General features: G+C 45.0%; 1 protein-coding gene and 2 long non-coding RNA genes across 6 annotated transcripts in view; all 3 read left to right on the forward strand.

Moving 5' to 3' along the window:
• LOC125639361 (uncharacterized) overlaps window positions 1–456 on the forward strand; it is a 65,324-nt gene extending 64,868 nt beyond the window's left edge. Inside the window, exon 3 of the long non-coding RNA XR_007357473.1 lies at window positions 316–456. This is a non-coding gene — a long non-coding RNA (uncharacterized LOC125639361). The remainder of the gene's footprint in view (window positions 1–315) is intronic.
• Window positions 1–26,471, forward strand: part of LOC125639360 (uncharacterized) — a 183,630-nt gene extending 157,159 nt beyond the window's left edge. The window contains exons 2-3 of the long non-coding RNA XR_007357472.2: window positions 19,195–19,339; window positions 24,486–26,471. This is a non-coding gene — a long non-coding RNA (uncharacterized LOC125639360). The remainder of the gene's footprint in view (window positions 1–19,194; window positions 19,340–24,485) is intronic.
• The window catches only part of GRIP2 (glutamate receptor interacting protein 2), a 478,373-nt gene that overhangs the window by 200,918 nt on the left and 250,869 nt on the right, over window positions 1–26,586 (forward strand). The window lies entirely within an intron of this gene.

Consider the following 26,586-nt stretch of genomic DNA (forward strand, 5'->3'; position numbering starts at 1 on the left):
TGGGAGGGTATAACTCTACAAATTATAACTCTGTATATAACTCTTCCATTAACAGATGGGTCACCTGAGTATGGGTCAGAGCAGTGTCTCTAGGTGTCAGGGCATGAAACTCTGAAGAGATGAGACTTTAAAACACAGCTGACTACTCGGAGCTTGACTACAAAAAGGAAATAAAGCTTATTGAAGAAGAGTTGCACAATCTGTGTCTGGAAGACAAATGAGATAAACCAAGCAAGGTGTAGATTTTCTGTTTGCTTCCTGTAAACCCCTCAGAAATTGCTTAAATATATTTATGAACAGAGCTTTCTCCCTCAGGCATCACCACAAAGAGATGAGAATAAAAATGTAATAGATCCATCCCTCTCAGGAACAGAAACCACACATGGATGGACGCAAAAATTGCTGAAACAAATGGTTAGACTTCCATCCAGTCACTGAATTGAAGAGGACAGAGCAGACACCAGATAAGAGTGATACATAGTAAGTAATACAAGTAGCTAAAACAGCCATTCTTGGAGGACTAATGTATAGAGACTTGTACATAGGTTTTGATCCAACTCTCAGCCTGAATTCTTCTCCCCATCCTGACAGGTTTCAGAGTAGCAGCCGTGATAGTCTGTATTCGCAAAAAGAAAAGGAGTACTTGTGGCATCTTAGAGACAAACCAATTTATTTGAGCATAAGCTTTTGTGTAAGATGCCACAAGTACTCCTTTTCTTTCTCCCCATCCTGACACCCTTGAGCATACAAGTGAAATAAAGCCCCAGGTTGATATAGTCATTATTGTTTAGTAGTCTACATGCAGTGAGTTGGTTGCTATACTCCAGTACCTAGTGAGCAGGTGTCTACATTACAGAATTGCCATCACTGGCACCCTTGTTGCACTCTCAGAAAAGAGGCCAGGGATTGAATGGCCATGAAGATTGATCTCATCATGTGCCTCTAGAGGATCTCTAGATTGGTAGGGCTGTGCGGTGCTACACATGGGATCTGTGATACCAAGCACTCTTCAGGGCCATCCACTAGCACTACATTCACTAAACACTTCAAAGGGGAAAAGTTGAATCATCCAGTGGCTCTACAACCCCTTTCCCAGACTCCGAATCCATGTTGGGTGACTGGATATTGCCCTGCAGCAGAGCAAAGAACTATGAGGCAACTCTCTCCAAAAACAAACACACCACCCAGCACCTTCAGAGATTCCACCTTCACCCTTGTTTGGTTTCGGCACAAACCTTTGCTTGTGTGTAGCCCTTGAAACACAACGCTGCGGACCACCTACGGCCCTCACATGGCTCTTATGGAATTCTTCCATGTGACTGTCGAGCAGTAAAATGGACCAATTACTTTTAATTGCTAGTGGGTTTTTTAGTTAGCTTTTGCTTTGTCTTTCTATTATTAACCTCCTAGCTCCATGAGGGCACAAGATAGACTCCTAAGCATCAATTGATCCACACTCGGATCCCTCAAAGACATAACATAAAGGGAAACAATCAAAGATAATAGTTCCCACCAATTTGTTCTTATTTTTCTTATCTTTTTTTTCAAGAGATTATTAGAAACAATGAATAAAATAAATTATTTTTAAAACAGGAAAAATTCCTCAGTGCTACATCATTTTGGGAAACATTGCAGTGTAAATGTTTAGCAACTTGATTTTATTTCCCTTTGCCCCTGCTACAATGTATCAGTACCAGAACCACTCCATAGGAATTGCCATCCTGGAACAGACCAATGGTCTGCCATGGCAAAGCTGTATCTTCTGAATGGCTCCCTGAAAACCCAGGAATAACCCCATTATAAAGAGGTGAGCTAGTGTGATTGGTCACTTTACCATAATGTACCAAGAAATGTCCTCTGTACTGCAAGGAAGATAATCATGAAGTCCTTGAGGCTCAGTGTTTAACCCCTACAGGGACTAGGGATATGGACGGTAAATTCAAAGACCAAATGAAATTAAAGGGGTAGATTTTCTGCTTGAAGCCTTCCACTTAAGGGAAAGAGGAAGTGCACTATCACCAAAGGAATTTTCTATAGGAGAATCTCTCATTAGCAGCGCGTTTTCTCCTTTTTAAAGTTCAAGTCTGGAGCCTTTCCTGATTCAACATGACTTAAATGTAATGTGGTAGTATGCTGGTGAACTAGGCCTAAATAGCAAAAGGCCCTTCAGGTAGAATGAAATGCCACTAAAAAGAGAGAAGTCGAGCTGAGTACAGCAGAGATGTCAGATACATTATTCACCAATTTCCTTCAGGGCAGCTGGAAGATTTGTGTTCCGCTCTGTTGCATTCAGAAATCACAGTGGTGAATGTTCTGCACAATCCTCTGGCTGATTTAACAAAGCCAATAGATAGGTTTACCAGATGGCATCAGACATCAGTAGGAATGTCTGACAGCCCCCGATAATCACAGTTTATATGATTGAAACCTGTTTATATTGATTGTGTATGGAATGACACAAAGTGCTTATATATTCACTACATGATTGGCTTAGGTCTAGTCCTAATCAAACTCCTAAACAGATCAGTAGCTGCCTAGTTGGAGCAGACAGGGACACATCTGTTTTAATAGATAAAAGAGGACATTTTGGAGTCTTCTTCCTGGGTCAGTGATGCTGGCATCACTCTCATTTTTGCCTCAGAGGAGGAATACTCTTTTACCATCTCCAGAACAGAGCTTTGTCCTGTTCTTGCTTATGGAAAAGAACATAGATCTTTGAGAGATGAGGGAACTAGTTTGAGAAAAACATAACTGGCCTAAATCCCAGCTAGATTATCAAACTGAATCAGGCACTTTAAGATTTTAACTGGTTTGGACTGCCTCATTCTTCTCCCCATTTCAACATCTCTCTGCTTCTACAATATCCCTCTTTTTCTTTCTTTTTCTTTTTCTCATTTACTGCTAAGAGAATAGCCATAGTTGGTACCTGTAATACATACTGAAGAATGCTAGAGGGAGGCTGAGGAAAGACCTATGGAGAGGAGCAAAGAGAACAGTATGGAGAACGCAAAAAGAAAAGGAGTACTTGTGGCACCTTAGAGACTAACCAATTTATTTGAGCATGAGCTTTCGTGAGCCACAGCTTATCTAAAGTGATCAACAGGTGGGCCATTTCCAGCACAAATCCAGGTTTTCTCACCCTCCACCCCCCCACACAAATTCACTCTCCTGCTGGTGCTAGCCCATCCAAAGTGACAACTCTTTACATAATCAAGTCGGGCTATTTCCTGCATAGATCCAGGTTTTCTCACTTCCCCCCCACCCCCAAACACACACAAACTCACTCTCCTGCTGGTAATAGCTCATCTAAACTGACCACTCTCCAAGTTTAAATCCAAGTTAAACCAGAATATCTGGGGGGGGGGGGGGGAGGGGTTAGGAAAAAACAAGAGGAAACAGGCTACCTTGCATAATGACTTAGCCACTCCCAGTCTCTATTTAAGCCTAAATTAATAGTATCCAATTTGCAAATGAATTCCAATTCAGCAGTTTCTCGCTGGAGTCTGGATTTGAAGTTTTTTTGTTTTAGATAAGCTATTACCAGCAGGACAGTGGGGTGGGAGGAGGTATTGTTTCATATTCTCTGTGTGTATATAAAGTCTGCTGCAGTTTCCACGGTACACATCTGATGAAGTGAGCTGTGGCTCACGAAAGCTCATGCTCAAATAAATTGGTTAGTCTCTAAGGTGCCACAAGTACTCCTTTTCTTTTTGCGAATACAGACTAACACGGCTGTTCCTCTGAAACCTGTCAGTATGGAGAACTGTTACCTTTGCAGGGTTTGCTTACATTCTTAATCCAGTTTAGTCCTAGAGGCCTTTTTCTTACTTCAGCCCAAAATACCTTTGCCAATGTTCCTCACCGTATCATAGTGTTTCTCAAAGTCTGAGAAAGGGCTGCTGCTGTTTGTTAGCGATTACACATTGTTATGACCGGATGACTGCTTGGTAGCCTATATAAAACTGTACCCAAAAGTCACCTACTACAGGATAGGCCCAACAAAGAAAATAACAAAACGCCACTAGCCATCACCTTCAGCCCCCAACTAAAACCTCTCCAACGCATCATCAAGGATCTATAACCTATCCTGAAGGACGACCCATCACTCTCACAGATCTTGGAACACAGGCCAGTCCTTGCTTACAGACAGCCCCCCAACCTGAAGCAAATACTCACCAGCAACCACACACCACACAACAAACCACTAACCCAGGAACCTATCCTTACAACAAAGCCCATTGCCAACTGTGTCCACATATCTATTCAGGGGACACCATCATAGGGCCTAATCACATCAGTCACACTATCAGAGGCTCGATCACCTGCACATCTATCAATGTGATATATGCCATCATGTGCCAGCAATGCCCCTCTGCCATGTACATTGGTCAAACTGGACAGTCTCTATGTAAAAGAATAAATGGACACAAATTAAATGTCAAGAATTATAACATTCAAAAACCAGTCAGAGAACACTTCAATCTCTTTGGTCACTCGATTATAGACCTCAAAGTTGCAATTCTTCAACAAAAAAAACTTCAAAAACAGACTCCAACAAGAGACTGCTGAATTGGAATTAATTTGCAAACTGGATACAATTAACTTAGGCTTTAATAAAGACTGGGAGTGGATGGGTCATTACACAAAGTAAAACTATTTCCCCATGTTTATTCCCCCCCCACCCCCCACTGTTCCTCAGACGTTCTTGTCAACTGCTGGAAATGGCCCACCTTGATTATCATTACAAAAGGTTATTTTCCCCTTGCTCTCCTGCTGGTAATAGCTCACCTTAAGTGATCACTCTCCTTACAGTGTGTATGGTAACACCCATTGTTTCATGTTCCCTATGTATATAAATCTCCCCACTGTATTTTCCACTGAATGCATCCGATGAAGTGAGCTGTAGCTCATGAGAGCTTATGCTCAAATAAATTTGTTAGTCTCTAAGGTGCCACAAGTACTCCTTTTCTTTTTGCGAACACAGACTAACACGGCTGCTACTCTGAAACATATAAAACTGTGTTAATAGTCTCAATTCAGTTCCAAGTGGATGGAGAAAACCCCCAATCCTCACTGGAACTCTTATTGGGCAGGCTCAGTAGAGCAGGGGTGGGCCAAATATGTCCCGGGGGCCACATTCGGCCCTTCAGACATTTTAATCCGGCCCTCAAGCTCCCAACTGGGAGTGGGGTCTGGGGCTTGCCCTGCTCCACATGTGCCGTGGCTCCGCACGGATTCCAGAAGCAGAGGCATATCCCCATTCCGGCTCCTACATGTAGGGGCAGCCAGGGGGCTCTGCACATTGCCCCCGCCTCAAGTGCTGCCCCCACAGCTCCCATTGGCCAGGAACTGCGGCCAATGGGAGCTGCAGGGGCAGCACCTGTGGATGGTGCAGCATGCAGAGCCATCTGGCCGTGCCTCCACATACGAGTCAGAGCGGGGACATGCCGCTGCTTCCAGGAGCTGCTCGAGGTAAGCGCCGCCTGGAGCCTGCAGCCCTGACCCCCTCCCATGCCCCGACCCCCTCCCATGCCCCAATCCCCAGCCCTGATCCCCCTCCCACGCTCTGAACCTCTCGGTCCCAGCCCAGAGCACCCTCTTGCACCTCCAACCCCTCATCCCCAGCCCCACCCCAGAGCCCGCACCCCTAGCTGGAGTCCCCACCCTCCCCAACCCGCTGCCCCAGCTCGGACCCCCCCTCCTGCACCCTGAACTCCTCATTTCTGGTCCCACCCCAGAGCCTGCACCCCCAGCTGGAGCCCTCACCCCCTCCCGCACCCCAACCCCCAATTTCGTGAGCATTCATGGCCCACCGTACAATTTCCATACCCAGATGTGGCCCTCAGGCTAAATACTTTGCCCACCCCTGCAGTAGAGAGACCAAAAGATCTGATTGTGCAGGGAGCATAAACTCCCTTCTTGCATGTAGAGGTGGCTCCTTCAAGTCCGGATAAAGGCAGAACGGCAGGTCATGTTCTATTGGGGAAGATTACACCAGCACTGTCTGTGCTGTACCTGATCTGCAGGTAGTTATCAATCCGGCATCCTCCTTGAGCACACGCTATAAAATATAAACACCGTTGCTCTCTGAAGGTCTTGAACTGGTGAGCTGCATTATCTTCTGTGTTGCTGGAGACTGACAACAATGCACTCGCACTGACTTGCTCTGGCACTAGTTGCCGCTTCAAGATGCTGACATGGACAATTACACACCATGCTGAAGATGTCCATGTTAACCTTATTCACTGCTGCGGGGCATTTCAGAATCTGTTTTAATGGCACATCCATTCAAGACAATGGGACAAAAGGGGTTATTTACATAGCATTCATTTGAAAGGATGTTCTAACCATCTTCAATTGCTGCTGAGGCTCATCCTTGGCTTGGCAGTATTCCAGGGGGTTATGTACCACGTTCCCTTTTCTTCTTCTGTGACCCTGCTGGCCTCCATTCATTTGTCCATGAAATTAGTAGAAATCAAGGACACACCAGTGCAGAGCATAGGAACTGTGTTGCTCCAGGAATGTCCAGGAGGTGCATTACCGTTAATCAGTAAGCAGGTGTGCTGTGCCTGGAGCTATCTGGAGTGTTTGGTAGCAAACAGTGTGCCCTTGTTGCCAAGAAGGCCAATGGCATTTTGGGATGTATATGTAGGGGCATTGCCAGCAGATCGAGGGATGTGATCGTTCCCCTCTATTCGACATTGGTGAGGCCTCATCTGGAGTACTGTGTCCAGTTTTGGGCCCCACACTACAAGAAGGATGTGGAAAAATTGGAAAGAGTCCAGCGGAGGGCAACAAAAATGATTAGGGGGCTGGAGCACATGACTTATGAGGAGAGGCTGAGGGAACTGGGATTGTTTAGTCTGCGGAAGAGAAGAATGAGGGGGGATTTGATAGCTGCTTTCAACTACCTGAAACGGGGTTCCAAAGAGGATGGATCTAGACTGTTCTCAGTGGTAGCTGATGACAGAACAAGGAGAATGGTCTCAAGTTGCAGTGGGAGAGGTTTAGGTTGGATATTAGGAAAATCTTTTTCACTAGGAGGGTGGTGAAACACTGGAATGCATTACCTAGGGAGGTGGTAGAATCTCCTTCCTTAGAAGTTTTTAAGGTCAGGCTTGACAAAGCCCTGGCTGGGATGATTTATTTGGGGATTGGTCCTGCTTTGAGGAGGGGGTTGGACTAGATGACCTCCTGAGGTCCCTTCCAACCCTGATATTCTATGATTCTATGAATCTGGAGAGCTTGGTTAAGCATAACGTAGAGGTATGAAAATGGAAAGTGGAAGTCTTGCCACTCCTTTTGTACATTTGATTATAGTTCCTTTTAAGACAATTAGATATTCCCAATATGGCCAGTGGCCCTGCAACCCTCTCTGTTCTAATTCTGCTTGCTTAGCCACTGTGATGGGTGCTTTGCCAGTTTAGATTTATTTTCTTTTCCTACTGAACAACTAATTGGATGTCTTTTGAAGTTTGTTTTCTTTATGGGATTTTTTCTTGCTGGTTAAGAGTGTTCAGTATGCTTCCATTTAGTTAATGACCAGAAATTGTGCACAGCAGCAGTTCAATTGACCCCCAGTTTCTATCATCTAATACTTTTTTCATCAGCAGTTTCTACTGCTTCACCTAACCTTATCTTTAAAGGAACCATAACAATGGTTCAGTGGTAATGATAAAATAGTTGTACTTCATTAAACGGAGTCTTCATTTTATTTGTAATTTCAGCATGCTACTTCTACTCATCTATCACCAGAGCTTCATAACCGCCTTGGGGTGCTGTTGTTCCATAATATCCTGTCACATTTTTTCTGCATTTGGTGAATGAAATGGGCCAAAGCCTGAGGTATTTACTCAGTCCTTTCTCAGGCAAAACTCCCAGTGGTTTCAAAACGTGTGGGCAGTGAAAGAATTGTATTTGCCATATCTCAGCTATCAGAAGAGTAAATGAAACCACAACCATTTCTCTATACTGTCATTAAAATGGTAGACCATAAAGGCAATAGGAGCTGTCTTTAGAGCAAGGGACTGGGGTTTGGAACTCCTGGGTTATGCCACTGAGTTGTGCTCTGTACCTCAGTTTACCCATCTGGTAGAGGGACATCATCATCATCATCCCTGTCTCACTGAAAGGGTGAGGTGGTGGTGACGTTTAATTAACTTTAAAGTCCTTGAGATTCCCAGATGAAAACACTACATATGAACGGTTATTGTAGACTCATCATCTGTACACCCTGTTGCACTCTGTACATCACTGCTGTGACTGTTCCTGTGTAGAACAGGTAGCAAATGTGGTTTAGTGTCAGTGTCAATGTCTCGAGTTGTTGGCATCCTTTGAGTACAAAATCAGTATCTGGAGGAGGCATAGGGATCATTTTACATGAAACCCATTCATATACTCTCATAATCTTCCTTCTATTATCACATCCATTTGTGTTAAAGAGAATGAGTGTATTGACTGGATAAGCATGCCATGCTATGGACAGAGGGATCAGAGCAGTGTTCACTCAGCCAGCTCTTTTAAAGTGAGGCCTTTTGGTGTTAGTTTCATATATAGGTATTTTTAATTGGATATGCTGCTGTTACTATGCAGAAGTGCTCTAAACTATTATCCCGTGGCTCAGAGATTACTCTTTGTAAAGGCAAAGTGAAATGCTGAAGGCTTGTCTTCTGAGGACAGCAAATCCACATCCTAATTTGACATGTGCTAACCTGTATAATTGTTTTCAGGTATTCATTGGTGAATTGCAGCCTTTTCACTCTAGGTCACTAGCTCATTTCCAGATGAAAGTCTTTACCATAAAATGGCTGTCAGTGGCTTATGTGAAATGACTTGGTAGCCTCTATAAAGCCCCTAGTGGACAGGTTTCAGAGGAACAGCCGTGTTAGTCTGTATTCGCAAAAAGAAAAGGAGTACTTGTGGCACCTTAGAGACTAACCAATTTATTTGAGCATGAGCTTTCGTGAGCCACAGCTCACTTCATCAGATGTGTACCGTGGAAACTGCAGCAGACTTTATATACACACAGAGAATATGAAACAATACCTCCTCCCACCCCACTGTCCTGCTGGTAATAGCTTATCTAAAGTGATCAGCAGGTGGGCCATTTCCAGCACAAATCCAGGTTTTCTCACCCTCCACCCCCCCACACAAATTCACTCTCCTGCTGGTGCTAGCCCATCCAAAGTGACAACTCTTTACATAATCAAGTCGGGCTATTTCCTGCATAGATCCAGGTTTTCTCACTTCCCCCCCACCCCCAAACACACACAAACTCACTCTCCTGCTGGTAATAGCTCATCTAAACTGACCACTCTCCAAGTTTAAATCCAAGTTAAACCAGAATATCTGGGGGGGGGGGAGGGGTTAGGAAAAAACAAGAGGAAACAGGCTACCTTGCATAATGACTTAGCCACTCCCAGTCTCTATTTAAGCCTAAATTAATAGTATCCAATTTGCAAATGAATTCCAATTCAGCAGTTTCTCGCTGGAGTCTGGATTTGAAGTTTTTTTGTTTTAAGATAGCGACCTTCATGTCTGTGATTGCGTGACCAGAGAGATTGAAGTGTTCTCCGACTGGTTTATGAATGTTATAATTCTTGACATCTGATTTGTGTCCATTTATTCTTTTACGTAGAGACTGTCCAGTTTGACCAATGTACATGGCAGAGGGGCATTGCTGGCACATGATGGCATATATCACATTGGTGGATGTGCAGGTGAACGAGCCTCTGATAGTGTGGCTGATGTTATTAGGCCCTGTGATGGTGTCCCCTGAATAGATATGTGGGCACAAGAGTGAAGCAGTCATCTTTACATAACTGGAGTTGATGATCCTGTATCCTAACATACAGCCTGAGGAAACTGGATCGTTCACCTGCTTAGAGCTATGGTATGTTTTTCTGCACTTTTTATGTGTGTGTGCACGCATGTACATGCATTTAGGAGCCTATACTCCAGTGCACTTTTCCAGCAATGTAAGTTGGTTCATGAAGCTAAAAGGTCTTTTCTAACTTTCCCTTGAGGTTCAAACTGCAATTTATTTGTAATTGAATTAGCTGGATGTATTCTAAGAGAATCACACTTCTAACAGAAACCCAAATGAAATATCCTTTCAGCAGACTTGGTGAGTTATCCTCAGAGTTGAACTTATATTTTCCCTTCCATCATGTGTTCTTTCTCGCTCCCTCATTTCTTCAGTGGGGCAAAGCTCTGTTGTGAGATATTCATCCTACAATGTCAGTTGTACCTGAGAGATATCTGCATCCTCAGTTTGCTTCCCTGCTTTTATGCTGCAAGCGGTCTTGGAATAAAAATTTTTCAAGCTAATTGCAAAGTGCTTCCTTTCATGAATAACCTGAGCTATACACATGAATAGCACAATTTGTAGTTGTCATGAGCTGTGGAGGGGGAAGATTAAGAAGGAAAGGCTCTTTAATTAGCAGTGTCCCATCCATTAGACTAGGTATTGTCAGCAGTTGGAGAAAGATAGACACCATAGAAATCAGACCTCTAAGTGGTCAAAGAATCATGTCCTCTTGTTAGCCAAAGTGTCAGCCTCCAGGCCACCTGCTTGGATGGGACCAGTTACCCAAGTACCCACATTCCACAGGAGCCAGCCTTGAGTGCCATGCTTGGCTGGGCTTCTGTGAAGCTGCTTGGAAGGCTAACTTATTTGGGGCCTGGAGCTACTCTGTGACTGTCTCTCATTCAAGGAGCTGTAATTACAACGCTAATATCGGGCCCTGGCACTTGTCCCTGATCACTTACCTAGTGAGATCTTTACATTGTGTTGTCACAGCTTTTGCAAAATAAAATGACCATTTTTCTTGCTGTAAAAATCCTTGATCTTTGGAGAAGTAACAGGCTATCAGGGATTTTCGCCTGTGATCCAAGATGGATCTTGGTAAATCCAGCCCTGTGGCTTTGTAGTGAGCACCATGCACTACTAATAACTCCAAGTTCAATATGCTGGACTCTTCACTTCTCAAGCTTGCAGGACTAGGAGCATAGAAAAGTCATTTGGTATAACCTGTGTAACAGGGAAGCATGTGGTCCCATAGTGACTGGTCTGACTGAATTAGAAGCAGTCTTTCTCAAGCAAAGAAGGTTGCAGAAAAAAGGGCATGGAGCGGGGAGAAGAGGAAGCCCATGCTCAAGTCCCTGATTTAAAAATTTCCTTAGAGGAGAACTGGATACAGAAAGGTGGGTATATTTTTGATTTAGCTGGGGCTTAGTGGTTTATATGAGTCAGGCCCAATGAGAGAGGATTGCTGTGAGCTGATGGACACAACGTGTTTTTTTTCTGGCCCTTCTTTTCTTGTGTCATCTCTACCATCCTAAGGCTTGATATGTTTGAAGTGTTCTCCATTTACACACCTGAGTGAAATGCAGCAGAAGAAAAGGGAGAGCAGAGAGAGGTCGATGGATTAGCTGTCTGAGGGGGTAATTCTCTCCTTCTCCCTTGTTAAATTCACAAGAGAGCTAATAATATTAGCAGTAAAGAGAGAAGAGACTGTGTTAATTTAAAAGTAAAGCCAAAAAAGTCTTTTCCTGCTTCTTTTATCCCCAGAAATAGATTTTGTGCTCTGTGAGCTACTCGGCTAAAGGCTAAATCATATTGTGTTGTACATATTAACTGGAAACAAAGCAAGTCTCAACAGATGCTTGAGCAGATGCCAAATGTCAAATTTGATGGGAAATGCTTAATTGCTTCTCGCAAACCTTTTGTTTCTCTGAAAGTGCATCCCTCACAGTGTAAAACACCTTCTCTCTTTCAAACATCAGTTCAGAGCTCCAGCCCTGGGGCTCCCTGTCCAGTGGAACAAGCCAGCAGACTCCAATGAGGAAGTCTGGCAAAAGAACTGGATTGTGTTGTGTAAAATCTGTTGGGGTTTTTGGTTCTCTTTTTGTTGGTATGTTTATTTTGGCTGGTTGGTTGGTTTGTTTTTGCAGAGCTGAGACACATTTTTACACCTTTGTTAGGGATATTTCTGCTCAGTTTTCCTCCAGAGGATCATCTTCATTATTTATTTTTCTTTTATGTCCACCAGCCCATTTCCCCCAAGATCAACTTCCCATTGTACACCTCCATATTTTGTATAAAAACCCACTATGTCCCAAGAACACTCACTGCAATTTGCAGTACAGCAGGGATACAATAACAACAATACTTAGCTGTACCACTTGGAAACCCCACAGTGACTAGCTCACCTAAAGTATGTAGAAAAGTGGAGGCCAGAACGTTCATATATGGCCTATAATTTTTGGGTGCCCCAGGTTTTGAAGCCCTATTTTAGACACTTAAGGGATTGATGTTCAGAGATGCTGAGGACCCAGAAATTCAACTGAAGCTCTGTTCCTTTTAGAAAAAAAAACAAGAGGGTCCTATGAACAAGAAAGTGGGACAAAGAGCTCTGGAGACACAAAAGGCTGCCCTGTTTATATTGACTCGTGTGGTTATATACTGTTCCTTGCTGCACCAGGAAAAAATGAAACCTCAGAGAGAATTTCACTGCTTAATTTTGGATGCCTGTTGATTATCTGTCCAGCTGTGTGTGGACCCTCATTCCTGCCACAGTCAACTTGTTTCTTTCTATAGCAAGGAAGTTGTATAAGAGAAGGCACAATCTAACAGAGATGTCTTTCTAAAACATATGTCCTAGTTCAGCTGCAAGCTGTTAGGCTAGATGCAGGAATCATGGGGTCTGTACAGGATGTCAGACAAGATGATCATAATGGTCCCTTCTGGCCTTAAAATCTATGGGTGTACTCCTGGCACTATTTAAGTCAATGGGAGCTTTGCCATTGACTTCAGTGGAGCTCGGACTTCAGCCTATGAATCTATGAAACTTCTTCCAAAGAGCACTGGTTACTGGAGGCAGAGTTGTCTGTAATTTCATTGCAAGCTGATGGGGCATACGGGAAAGCTTCATCTGTCATGTGAAGTGACCGCAAACCGAATGGACAGAGTGGAAACAGAGTGACCCTCTTGCACTGGTTGAGTTAGGGGAGCCAATCAATCTAAGCAAAATATCACTAAAGTTTAATCAAGACAGATGTCGGATCCAGAGTGTTTGACTGGAACCACCACAGACGAGAGCCCCTCCTTTCCTAGCATTAACATCCTCCACACAGGTTTCAGAGTAGCAGCCGTGTTAGTCTTTATCTGTGAGCTGTAGCTCACGAAAGCTTATACTCAAATAAATTTGTTAGTCTCTAAGGTGCCACAAGTCCTCCTTTTCCTTTCATCCTCCACACACTTATCTAAAGGATAATAGAGGTGATTGTTAACAGCTCTGTGGTCTGCCCGGAAGAACAGAAGAGGTGACTTTACTGTTATGCGGCAAGTCCTTGCGAATCAATAACTAGGAGAATGACAAGGGGACTGCATGTCTTAGATTATAGAACTTGTAGCTAAAGTGCTGTTCAAAAAAGGGATTATTTCCTGTTTTTCTTTGTTCAGCAAGGTGGGAATAAAGGGGCCACCTTCTTAATTGTTGTCTGAAGCTCTTTGAATCGTACGTTGTTGGCTAGCAGCCTGCAGTAGCAAATGATCATTTTGTCCAAACTGGTGAGCACAGGGGAGAATGAGATGCAAGAGGCATGTACATGTGAGGGAGTGTGTGTGTGTGGCTACATCCACACTGCAAAAAAAAAAATCCCCCAAAAGAAGCAACGAGTCTCAGACCCCAGGTCAATTGACTCAGGTTTGCATAACAGGGCTAAAAAAAAGCAGCGTAGATGTTCCCACGCAGGCTTAGGGTTGCGCCTGAGGGCTGAGGCAACACGCACCACACAGAGCCGTACGGCTGCGCCTCCGCCTAGGTGCTGAGGGACATGTCACTGCTTCCAGGGAGCCCCACGAGGTAAGCACCGCCCAGAGCCCACTCCCTGCATCCCCTCCCACACCCCAACCCCCTGTCCTGAACCCCCTTCCACACCCATACTCCCTCCTCGAGCCCACACCCTGCAACCCGCCCCCCACACCCCAACCCCCTGCCCCAGCCTGGAGCCCCTTCCCACACTCTAAGAAAAGGAGTACTTGTGGCACCTTAGAGACTAACCAATTTATTTGAGCATGAGCTTTCGTGAGCTACAGCTCACTTCATCGGATGCATTCAGTGGAAATTGCAGCAGACTTTATATACACACAGAGATCATAAAACAATACCTCCTCCCACCCCACTGTCCTGCAGGTAATAGCTTATCTAAAGTGATCATCAAGTTGGGCCATTTAAGCTATTACCAGCAGGACAGTGGGGTGGGAGGAGGTATTGTTTTATGATCTCTGTGTGTATATAAAGTCTGCTGCAATTTCCACTGAATGCATCCGATGAAGTGAGCTGTAGCTCACGAAAGCTTATGCTCAAATAAATTGGTTAGTCTCTAAGGTGCCACAAGTATTCCTTTTCTTTTTGCGAATACAGACTAACACGGCTGCTACTCTGAAACTTCCCACACTTTGGAGCCCTAATTTCTGGCCCCACCCTGGCACCTGCACCCCCAGCCCAGAGCCTGTATCCCCTCCCGCACCGCAACCCCCTGCCTCCTAACCCCTCATCCCCGGCCCCACTCCAGAGCCTGCACCCCAACCCCCTTCTCCCAGCCCGGTGAAAATGAGCAAGTGAGTGAGGGTGGGGGAGAGTGAGCGACAGAGCGGGGGATGGAATGAACAGAGGCGGAGCCTCAGAGAAGGGGTGGGGCTGGGGGCAGGGGGCAGGGCAAGGGTGTTTGCTTTTGTGCGATTAGAAAGTTGGCAACCCTACGTGGGCTCTGAAGCAAAGGGGGTAGGTCTCAGGGCCCAAGCTCCAGCCCAGCCCTTTGTCCCTCCTCTTCCCTCTGAGGCCCCGGCCCCCAGCCAGACCAGAAGCTGTAGCCCGGCCCAGGTAAGAGAGGCCCAGGGAGCCCAGGCCACCGTAGGCTGCCACAGACCCTCCACCTACCTGGAAGACATTGCAAAAACCTCAGTGCAGAATGCAATTGCTCACTTACTTCTCCTGGGGAGCACGTTCCAGCTGTGCTCTTGACCTATTGGGGTTTTGGTCCTGGGCACCTAAGACACCTCCTCTCTCACTCTACCCATCACTGAGAAAAGCGGCGCTTAGGCTGAGATTCCCCAGCTTTGTACTGAGCTGGAGTTTGCTGATCTTCTGGGCACATGGCGAAGCTGATGGACTGTATTTGCCAAGGCATCCTTCTTCTGAGGAAGTGCTTGAGTAGGATTTGTTGGTGTTGTTAGTTTTCTTTCTTTCTTTTTGGTGTATTTTTGGACACACTTATTGTGGGTCTGTGTTAGGTGCATTAAAATGTGAGGAATGTGTGTGCATGGGAGAGAGAGAGAGGAAGGTGTTTTGTACACATGAGGTGGCTCTCTCTGGGAACATCTACACTGCTATTTTTAGCCCTATAGAGCAGAGGTTCCCAAACTTTTCTTATTGCGTACTTCCTTCCAGATCTACCAGCTGCCTGCATATCCCTACCCTTATCATTACTGATAGTTATGGTGCGATGTATACAACTGAAAAAAAAACCCCTAAGTTGTGAGCTCAGTTAAACTGGACAGTTGCTGGGCAACTGAACCCACTCTGTACGGTGATTGGAGATGAGAGCTCTGTACGTCATCGTGTCTTTGTATCTGTGTTCTCACTGGTACATCTTGAAGTAAATTAACTACCGTATTTTATATAACAAATTCCCACAGGGTTTTAAAGCTTAATCTGAGGAGCCTATTATGAAAATGCAAGAAATAAAATAATAAATAAAATCCACCATTGCACAATTTCTCCTGCTTAACCCCCAGAGATGTCTCGCATACCCACAGGGATCCATGTATCACAGTTTGGGAACCCCTGTTCTATAGCAGTGGTTCTCAATCTTTCCAGACTGCTGTACCCCTTTCAGGAGTCTGATGCGTCTTGCATACCCCAAGTTTCACCTCACTTAAAAACTACTTGCTTACAAAATCAGACATAAAAATACAAACGTGTCACAGCACACTAGTATTGAAAAATTGCTGACTTTCTCATTTGTACCATATAATTATAAAATACATTGATTGGAATATAAATATTCTACTTACATTTCAGTGTATGGTATATAGAGCAGAATAAACAAGTCATTGCTGTATGAAATTTTAGTTTGCACTGACTTCGCTAGTGCTTTTTATGCAGCTTGTTGTGAAACTAGGCAGATACCTAGATGAGTTGATGTACTCTTTGGAAGACCTCTGTGTACCCCCAGCAATGGCGGATTAGCCACTGGGCCCATGGGGCGGGGCTGTGGGTGGGGCCACAGGCGGAAGGGGCACAACAGAGGTGGGGCCGCAGGCAGAACAGGTGGGGAAGGGACCCCCACTTGCTCCGGCCGAGGGCCCTGGGTAACCTTAATCCGCCTCTGACCCCCAGGGGTAGATGTATCTCTGGTTGAGAACCTCTGCTCTAGAGCAAGCTGGGGAGCCCAAGGCAGCTGACCCAGGCTCTGAGACTCGCTGCCTCAGGTCTTTTTCTGCTCTGGAGATGTATCTTCTGATGGGAGGTGATTCTGTGAGATCTTCCTTAATGAATTGCTAATTAAACTGAAGGAGGCTCCCTGAGTCGACTTTTCATTGTTTGTCTGTCGCTCATCAGCCCAATCAGTATTTATGCTCTGCTTTTCTATTGCCACCTCGAAGTTAATGTTCAAATCATACTCACACAAGCATTTCTCCCCCCGCCCCCAATTCCTTGCTTAAACCCTGCATTGCTTGAGGTCTGAAATCTTGAGATGCAGGGGGCTCTGAATCACTCCAGAAACTGGAATTAAAGTGCTGGAGAGGGAAAACAAATGACACCTCCTTTCATCAGTCTAACAATGCCCTGAGGCTGCAGTCGAAATTGTCACCCCTGTATTGTCTTCCTCAGCTCTTGGCAAGAAATCGCAGAGCCAGGGCCCTGCTGTCTCCTTCCTTGAATCAGTTTTTCATGTTTTCCCATGAAAACTGAAAATCCTAGAGCTGTTGCCTGGCTGTATTCCAGAGATCCCATCTACACTGCCAAATCAGCCACATCAGGGAAACATTGAAATGGTTCAGTCTTTTGGTGTTTACACCATGGAATGGAAATAAACAGGATGTTGGAACTTGACAACTGAATGGAACGTAGGAAGCAAGAGGTCTCCCATGGGACTTCAGGGTTTTTTTGAGGAGGCATGGCCCAAAATGCAAATCAGAATATCACTCTGGCGATGGCAATTGTTTTTGTGGGAGCGTCTGTGGCAATAAAATACAAGCTGGCCATGGCTGTACAGATTGTGTAGGGAAGGTATAACTAGTGTCAACAGTGGAGTTGCCTGAAAAATGTTTTAATCTAAACTGTTTTTTGACAGAAAATTTGATTTTTGATGGAAATTTTTCACAAAAACTGTCTGCTTTCTTTAGACATTTTCAGTGGAAAACAGAAAAATGCTTGAAAAAATGAAATCTTTCAATTGGCTATTCTGCTGCGATGCCTCATGGGAGTTGTAGTTCAGTTTCCTCATGTCCCCCTTCTCTATGAGCCAGGCTTCCCTGTTGGGCTACATCTCCCATGATAGGTTTCAGAGGAACAGCCGTGTTAGTCTGTATTCGCAAAAAGAAAAGGAGTACTTGTGGCACCTTAGAGACTAACCAATTTATTTGAGCATGAGCTTTCGTGAGCTACAGCTCACTTCATCAGATGCATACCGTGGAAACTGCAGCAGACTTTATATATACACAGAGAATATGAAACAATACCTCCTCCCACCCCACTGTCCTGCTGGTAATAGCTTATCTAAAGTGATCAACAGGTGGGCCATTTCCAGCACAAATCCAGGTTTTCTCACCCTCCATGATGTACCTCAGCCAGCGACTCCCTTGGTGCAGCTGCCTGCCCTCATGATGAGGGGCGAACATGATGCTCCATAGGAGATGTAGTCTGACCAGGTCACCCACCCTATAGAAAAGCATGGGAGCACAAGGTGCGTGCTCTGCAATGCTCATGTGACCCCACAACAGCATTTCCAAATTGAATTATTTCAGTTTCAGCCAAAATGTTTCAGTTTTTTATTTTTTTTTGCCATAAAGTCGAACTTTTCAGCAGAAAACTGACTCCCCCCCCCCTTTTTGTCAAAATGCAGGTAAGTACTGAGAGGCACAAGTAAAGCTCTTGTGTTAGTAGGACTGAAAAAGTGGCACACTGCATGATAGTACATTAGCAGAGCAGTAAGGGGGACTCCAGGTTGAATTATAAGAGATGTTGCAGGTCCAAGTGGAGGTGAATAACAGAGCTGTGTGGTACAAGACTGATAAAGAGGAGGAGATCTAAGTCAATATTGAGTTGTCGTTTTGGGACATCTCCCATAAGGCCTTGCCCAGCGTTGTCCAAGTAGTTTCAGTCTCTAACTTCACAAGAAACAACAACAAAAGCTGCACTGTTCTGTGGTGGGGCAGATAACTCCCCCATCCAGCCAAGAAGAGACTAAAGGGAGGAATCCGGCCAGGTTCGGGGCAGTACTTTGTAACAAACTAAACTGGGGCACAGGGCCCCCAGCCTGGGACTCTGGATTACTGACTGAGAAATAGAAGCATTGCCAGTCTGAGCCCTCTGACAAAGATGGGCTGGTGGTTTTCTTTCCTTGGAACCCCTGGGACTAAGCTTTGGCTTTAGTCATGCAGAAGTGTAGGAGTTAAGACTTCCTTCAGGGGCCTGAAAGACTGCTTCCTCTTTCTGACATGAAACTACAGGGAGCTTGGCCTCCCTTCCACGTCGACTGCTTTGTCCTCCCAAAAATGGGGGCGGGGGGCAATTCTAATCTTGAAAGCTGTACCTCAGACCTAGAAACCAGTCCACAGGACCACTGTCCTCACCCCATGAGGTTACTCAGGAGACTTAACCCTCAACACCTTCCTTAGCAAATAACATATGGCAGCTATTTAAAAAGTTCTATGAAGGTAACGAGTGTGTAAAGGGTGGGAGCTTTGAAACAAGAGCAATTTATTGAGGAATAGCATGGGGTAGATGATTCATTCTCTTCTTCTAAGCTGCCTCTCTGTTGTCTCTCTCTTCACAATATTTCTTGTCCCATCCAATTATTGCTAGTTGCAAACTGCATGTTGAATATACATGGGTGATAAATGAATTCTTTGCTTTCATTGTCTCGCTCTTTATTTTGACAAATGATTCTCCTGGGCTCCAGAGTTATTGTTTTTCCAGATTTCCCCAGATGTTTTCCTGATTCTTCACTTGCAAGGTGTCACGCCTCAGACTTCAAAGGGCTGTTGGTGCATTAATGCCTTAAACATGAAAGGTGACACCACTCTGGAGGAAAGGAAGGGATATAGGTAGGTTCATTCATTCATGTGGGATTTCAAAGGCATGCAAAGCTATGCAGTACGCCAGACATTTACAAAGCTTGACAGTTCACTTCCCCTTCACTGTGTATATATGGCAGGATTACAGCAGCCTGTAGCATTGCATTCTCTGGAATGACATCAGCATAGAAAGAATACATTGAACTATATAATGTGGTACAGGATAAAATGAACCTGGATTTGCCCTTCTGGAAATGGGCTGTTTTCTAACTGTTTCCTCTCTCCTAAGAACACTAACTTGCTGACCATCTTGTTGGGCATCAGATGATGCATCTGATGCATGGGCATCAGATATTGTTACCCACATTTGGATGCTCAGAATTACACTGTGGCTCAGATGTTCTCTCCCATTGGACCTTGATATTTAGAGCATCTTCCATCTCATCTAGAAAAAAACCCAGAGTGTTCACTTTGATGTGTAAAGTCTGCATTAATGAAATGACTGAATTAACATTTGGAGCTACTTGGGGAGGAGAGCAAGGGGAACTGTTGGCCTATATTTAATCATATTAATAAACCCTCTCAGTTTGCACATGCTCAGCAGCGATATGATAGAATTTGGCCTCTAAATTCTCTGAACAGTCAGTCTCGGTTGTGCCTGCTTCATTCCCACACAGTTTCTATGAGCTAAACAGGCTACACATGTGCCATCCCCACAGAGTGACTGAGCACGCTTCTCCTCGGACGGCAGAGGAAGAGCAGGACTTGGCCTTCCGTTGCTCCTTCTGGAAGCCAGGGGTTGCTGGGCACACCAGGCACAGGAATTGAGAGCAGAGAAACTGTCTCTCACGTGCGGTCAGTGCTTTCATTGCTGATGCCCGGGTAGAGAAGAGGAAAAGGGGAAAGCTGCAGTGGGGTGAGGAGTCAGGACTGGAGGGAGTGGTGAGGAAGAAGATTGGGAGGAAGAGCTGAGTGGTGGTGGCAGAGGAGACTGCAGCTGGGACAGACAGGTTGGAGGGGATGAGGTTGAAGGGGTCAGGCTTGGGAGTGACAGGAGCACAAGAGTCTGTAATTACTGGAGTTTACTTCTTCAGAACCTGGAATAGAACCCAGGATTCATGAGTCTCAACATTCCTCTGCTATCAGCAAATAGCTGTGAAACCCACTGGCAAAATGAGTGCCTCATCTCCTTCTAGTGCAGAGGTGGGCAAACTACGGCCCGCGAGCCACATCCAGCCTGCGGGACTGTTCTGCCCAGCCCTTGAGGTCCCAGCCCGGGAGGCTAGTCCCCAGCCCCTCCCTCACTGTCTCCCCTCCCCCGCAGCCTCAGCTCGCTGTGCCGCCCGTGGGACTGTGAGCTCCTGCCAGGCAGCACGGTGGTGTGGCTCCGGCTGGGTGGCGTGGCTGACAGGCCTGGTGCTCTGAGCGGCATGGTAAGGGAGCAGGGGCGGGGGAGTTGATAAGGGGCTGGGAGACCCAAGGGGCAGTCAGGGGACAGGGAGCAGAGGGCAGTTCGATAGGCGTGGGAATCCCCGGAGGCCTGTCAGGAGGCGGGGTGTGGATAGGGGTTGGGGCAGTCAGGGGACAGGAAGCAGAGGGGTTGGATGGGGATGGGGGTGAGGTCCCGGGGGGCAGTGAGGGGTGGGGGTTCCTGGGAGGGAACACACACAAAAATGGCATTAAATGAATGTTAAGGTTGCAAAGTCAAGTATTCAGAAGTACAGAAATACAGAGGTAAGGTTGCCTGTGTAACCTTAATTTGTCTCCTTTGTTTGTATGCATTATGGTAGAGTCTTTAGTTACATGATCACATACCATTTTTCCATGGGACATCTGTTTTATTTAATGCATAAATCAAAGCTGTATTGTGAATGAGGCTGTTATCTGTAGGAGCCCTGTGTCAATTGTTCCAAAAGTTGGAAGGAGTGTACTGAATGGGGTGGGGTATTGCAGGAAGAGAAAAGATGGTCTCATAGTTCAGGCAGTTGAATGCTGCCCTGGAAAATTGATTCTGTCCTTGCCTGTGTCACAGAGATCCTAGGTAATGCTAGTCAAGTCACTTGAACCTAACTTTTCCTAGGTGGGAGGCCATTCATTGCATGTTCCTCATATTCTGGATTTCCAGTGGGAGATCTGGGCTCTGATTTACAGTAATGCTGAGCGCTCACAACAGCAACTGAAGTCAGTGGGAGCTGTGCTTTGAACATATAAAGAGCTATAAAATGCTCAATTATCTGAAAAATCAGGCCATAAGCACTTCAAATTGGACACCCAATATTAGCGTACACTTTTGACATGAATGTCTCTGTGCCTCTGCTCCCCATCGGTAAAATGTTTTGAAGATACATCCATTAATGTTCCTGAAGCACTCAGACGCTACAGAGATGAGCACCATAGAAAAGCCCACGAGGAAATCAATAATTCTGTGTTCCGAACAGACTTTGACTGGCATGCAGTAAATAGGGCACAGAGTCACCGGTGAAGAGTATAGTTAAAACAACACATTGAAAAGCTGCTCACCATCTAACATGTGGGCTGAATGACGTAGCAGTTCTATGGAAAAATTTACATGTGGTCATGTAATGAAAGACTGTATCACAATACATACACACAAATCCATATGCATTGCACAGACAACCGTAACTCTGCATTTGCTAACATTTGATTGCTTAGAATTTCACCCTTAATGTTCTTTTAATGTGTTTTTTGTATGTAATATACTTATATTTCTGTCCACTGCTATGGAACAGGACTAGCAACAACAGTGTTTAAATAATGTTATTTCTAATACAGTGTCAACCATAGCTGGCCAGGGCATAGACCTGTAATTCCTCCTTGTTCCTTGAGTCAGTGGGCCGATTTACATATCAAATTTCCCCATGTGGGAGGAGCATGTCATGCCACAGTCCTCTGCCAATGTTGTAAAATGGCTCTCCCAGGGTATGTCTACATGACAACAACAACAACAAACCATAGCAGCAAGCCTCAGAGCCTGGGTCTGCAGATTCAGGCCCTGGGGCTCACTCTATTTCACTAAAAATACCCATGTAGATGTTTGGGTTCAGCTGGAGCTTGAAACTCACCCATCTCCCCAGGCTTCAGAGCCACCTTACAGCCCAAGCCCAAATGTCTACACAGCTATTTTTAGTGCAACAGCATGTGCTCGAGTCTGTAGACCCAGGCTCTGAGACTTGCTGCTGCAGGAGAAGGGAATCATAGAATCATAGAATCATAGAATATAAGGGTTGGAAGGGACCCCAGAAGGTCATCTAGTCCAACCCCCTGCTCAAAGCAGGACCAATTCCCAGTTAAATCATCCCAGCCAGGGCTTTGTCAAGCCTGACCTTAAAAACCTCTAAGGAAGGAGATTCTACCACCTCCCTAGGTAACGCATTCCAGTGTTTCACCACCCTCATAGTGAAAAAGTTTTTCCTAATATCCAATCTAAACCTCCCCCACTGTAACTTGAGACCATTACTCCTCGTTCTGTCATCTGATACCATTGAGAACAGTCTAGAGCCATCCTCTTTGGAACCCCCTTTCAGGTAGTTGAAAACAGCTATCAAATCCCCCCTCATTCTTCTCTTCTGCAGGCTAAACAATCCCAGCTCCCTCAGCCTCTCCTCATAACTCATATGTTCCAGACCCCTAATCATTTTTGTTGCCCTTCGCTGGACTCTCTCCAATTTATCCACATCCTTCTTGAAGTGTGGGGCCCAAAACTGGACACAGTACTCCAGATGAGGCCTCACCAATGTCGAATAGAGGGGAACGATCACGTCCCTCGATCTGCTCGCTATGCCCCTACTTATACATCCCAAAATGCCATTGGCCTTCTTGGCAACAAGGGCACACTGCTGACTCATATCCAGCTTCTCGTCCACTGTCACCCCTAGGTCCTTTTCCGCAGAACTGCTGCCTAGCCATTCGGTCCCTAGTCTGTAGCTGTGCATTGGGTTCTTCCGTCCTAAGTGCAGGACCCTGCACTTATCCTTATTGAACCTCATCAGATTTCTTTTGGCCCAATCCTCCAATTTGTCTAGGTCCTTCTGTATCCTATCCCTCCCCTCCAGTGTATCTACCACTCCTCCCAGTTTAGTATCATCCGCAAATTTGCTGAGAGTGCAATCCACACCATCCTCCAGATCATTTATGAAGATATTGAACAAAACCGGCCCCAGGACCGACCCTTGGGGCACTCCACTTGATACCGGCTGCCAACTAGACATGGAGCCATTGATCACTACCCGTTGAGCCTGACAATCTAGCCAGCTTTCTACCCACCTTGTAGTGCATTCATCCAGCCCATACTTCCTTAACTTGCTGACAAGAATACTGTGGGAGACCGTGTCAAAAGCTGTGTAGATGTACCCTCACACACACTATATTTTTTCCCACTAAGCTAGGCAAATGAATTCCCTGATTGTTCCATTCGGATTCACACAGTGTTCTTCCTTTTTATAAACTGTGGACCACATCCTGCAGGGTGCTGACCACCTTGTTGTCCTGATGCGGTCATTGGCAGGGAGTTATTCGGCATTTTGAAGGAGCCGCTCAACACCTCACAGGATCAGGCCTTAAATTATTGGCATAACTGCAGCAACTAGAAATTGCAGGAAAAGAATAGGGGGGGCTTCACTTTTTCTTCTTTTGAAAGACTGGTTCTTTTATTCTCCTACCATACAAAATTGCTGTAAGAGTTGTAACATTTTTCTCTGATTACATTGATTATTTTCCTTGACACTGTTTGAGAGCCTCATTGCTGGGAGAATATATGTGGTTTTGGCTTGGTTTTTTTTCCCCCCTCACACAAAATGCTCTTGGGAATTGATTCTGAGGCAGTGGTAATCTAAAGTAACAGAACAGGCTTGAAATGAGAGGAGGAGGAGTACAGGGATATTGTCCCTGTGTGGGATTTCCTGACTTCTAGCCGGTCCCCTACATTATCTTTATTTATTCAGGTAGAAACCTATTGAGATTATAATCTTTTCTTCCGGGGACACTTGTCCATATCTAGCAGCTCTGAATAACAATACTCCAGTCCTGAACCTGTCTCAAGGGTGAGACAGCCTGTTTCCTTTTGACTGTTTGCAAACAGTTTTGCTGCTCTGGAAAGTGGTAAATTGTTTCTGTGTTTGTTCTACGCAGCTCAGTAAATCTTTCCTTTCTTGCTCAGATTCCAACTACGACTGTTCTAAGGATTTGTGAAAATTGCCCAGATGGGGATGGCAGTGGGGAGTGCCAAACAGCCAGTAAGTCACTCATTCATGGAGCAAGCAAGAGCGCAACTTGAAATCATGGCCCAGCTCCTCTTGGGGACTCTTCCAAGCTCCTGTCAGAGCTCTGATGACCCCCTCCCATTTCTTTCATTATACTCCTCTGACCTTGCATTGTGTCGGCTGATCTTGTGACCTGAGAAGGACTGGATATCATCTCCTTCTGGGGCTAGCCAATGACATAGGGGCAGGGGGTCACTGCAGCATTCATTCCTTTTCCCTATGGGCCTGAACATTCACCTTAACAGATTTTCATCCTGCCAGCTCTTCGTCCTCCACCCTGCCAGCTCTTCCGTCCCTTCTAGGTTCCATATAGATAAATCTTGACCAAAAAAGCTTGACAAAAAAACTGGATCTGAACACTTGTCAGTGTTTTCTCCTTGCTTAAAATAAGCCTTCTCTCTTTCTTTTATTTTTTCCCTGATTTGGTCAGATGATGATTTTGAGGAGGCAGGTGAAGGTGGAAATTAGTCAACACGTAGCAGAACAGTGTTATCATCAAGGAAGAAGAGTTGTTCCATAATGCAAGGGACTGGTGGTGAGATGGAGCAAAGGAATATTTAGTCTGGATTCCAAGAAACACTTCTTGGAATATGAAATTCTCTTAAGCTATGGAAGAATCTCCCAAAGGAAGCCCTCCCTATTGCCTGCCTCCTTTAGAACTGGGCTGGATACAGTGCTGAACAATCTATAGTAGGAAGTCCTGAAGGTAACATCAGTTGGTGTCCAATTTAAATGACTTTCTTTGCATTCTATGTTGTGTTGCTCTAAATAGGTGGTTCTACAGAGATGTTGTACTCCACACCTGCAATGTGTGATTTTCTGACACTTACAGTTTCATTGTTTCTAAAGCAAATTTCTTCAAACATGCATGTTTAGGTGACAAGTCAGATGTTTTAAAAATATAGTGACATGGAGCTGTGTCAGAAAGGGCTAAATTCTGCTCTTGACTATGTCAATATCAATCTGGAGGTAGCTCTGTTGAAGGCAGTTGAGTTACTCTGGGTTGACGCTGGTATAACAGCAAGCAGGATTTGGCCAAAGTGTCTGAAAAATGTCTTTCCAGTGTGTCCCTAAGAACCCCTCAATGCCAACTGACAAAGGGTTCACTGTTTTGTAACCGGTTTCAGAGTAGCAGCCGTGTTAGTCTGTATTCGCAAAAAGAAAAGGAGTACTAGTGGCACCTTAGAGACTAGCCAATTTATCTGAGCATAAGCTTTCGTGAGCTACAGCTCACTTCATCGGATGCATTTTTTGTATGCATGTTTTGTAACCACAACTCCTAACGAGTGTAACAAACTCACTATGCCTAACGCACTGTTTTCATGGTATTTATCCATAAATAGTGTTTTGTAAGGTATCTTATGTCCTACTCATCCTGGAAATCATTGCAAGATGTTTTTTGCAAGATGCAAACAGGTTTTGTCAGACAAAAGGATGTAGATTCAACTGTTTGCCCTTGCTTATATGTAGATTAAGCATTGTAAGTCACCTCAATGCAAGCCCCATTTTGCACATGGAGTCAACATGAAGATGTGAAGGCATCCTGGAGCCAGCACATCAGGAAGGGAACCAGGGGGGTCATCCCGAATGGGCACAAAACAATAAGTTTTGGAAAATATAAGGAGCAGCAAAAAGCCATTTTGGGATCCATTCACGGAGGAAACCCCTTGAAGGATATGGGATATTCATAAAAACTTGGATCCTGGTTTTGACTGAACCACCAGCAGCTCTCTCAAACACTAAATCCTTGGGAGAAAATTTACTTTATTAAATAGAAAAGGTACCATTGATAAGTGTATTCCTAAGCCTGTGTTTTATGTTTTGTTTTGAATGTGTAAAAATTGCGGTTTCTACTCATTATCCTAACTCACTATCTTGTAAAACTTAACCTTTGATAATAAACTTATCATTGTTTCACTATAAATATGTTTCAGTGCTGAAATGTTCTGAAGGGCCTGATCCTACATTGAACCTGTCAGCCTATGTGTCCCCTGTGTC

This window comes from Caretta caretta, chromosome 7 (assembly GCF_965140235.1).
Source record: "Caretta caretta isolate rCarCar2 chromosome 7, rCarCar1.hap1, whole genome shotgun sequence".
NCBI lineage: Eukaryota > Metazoa > Chordata > Testudines > Cheloniidae > Caretta > Caretta caretta.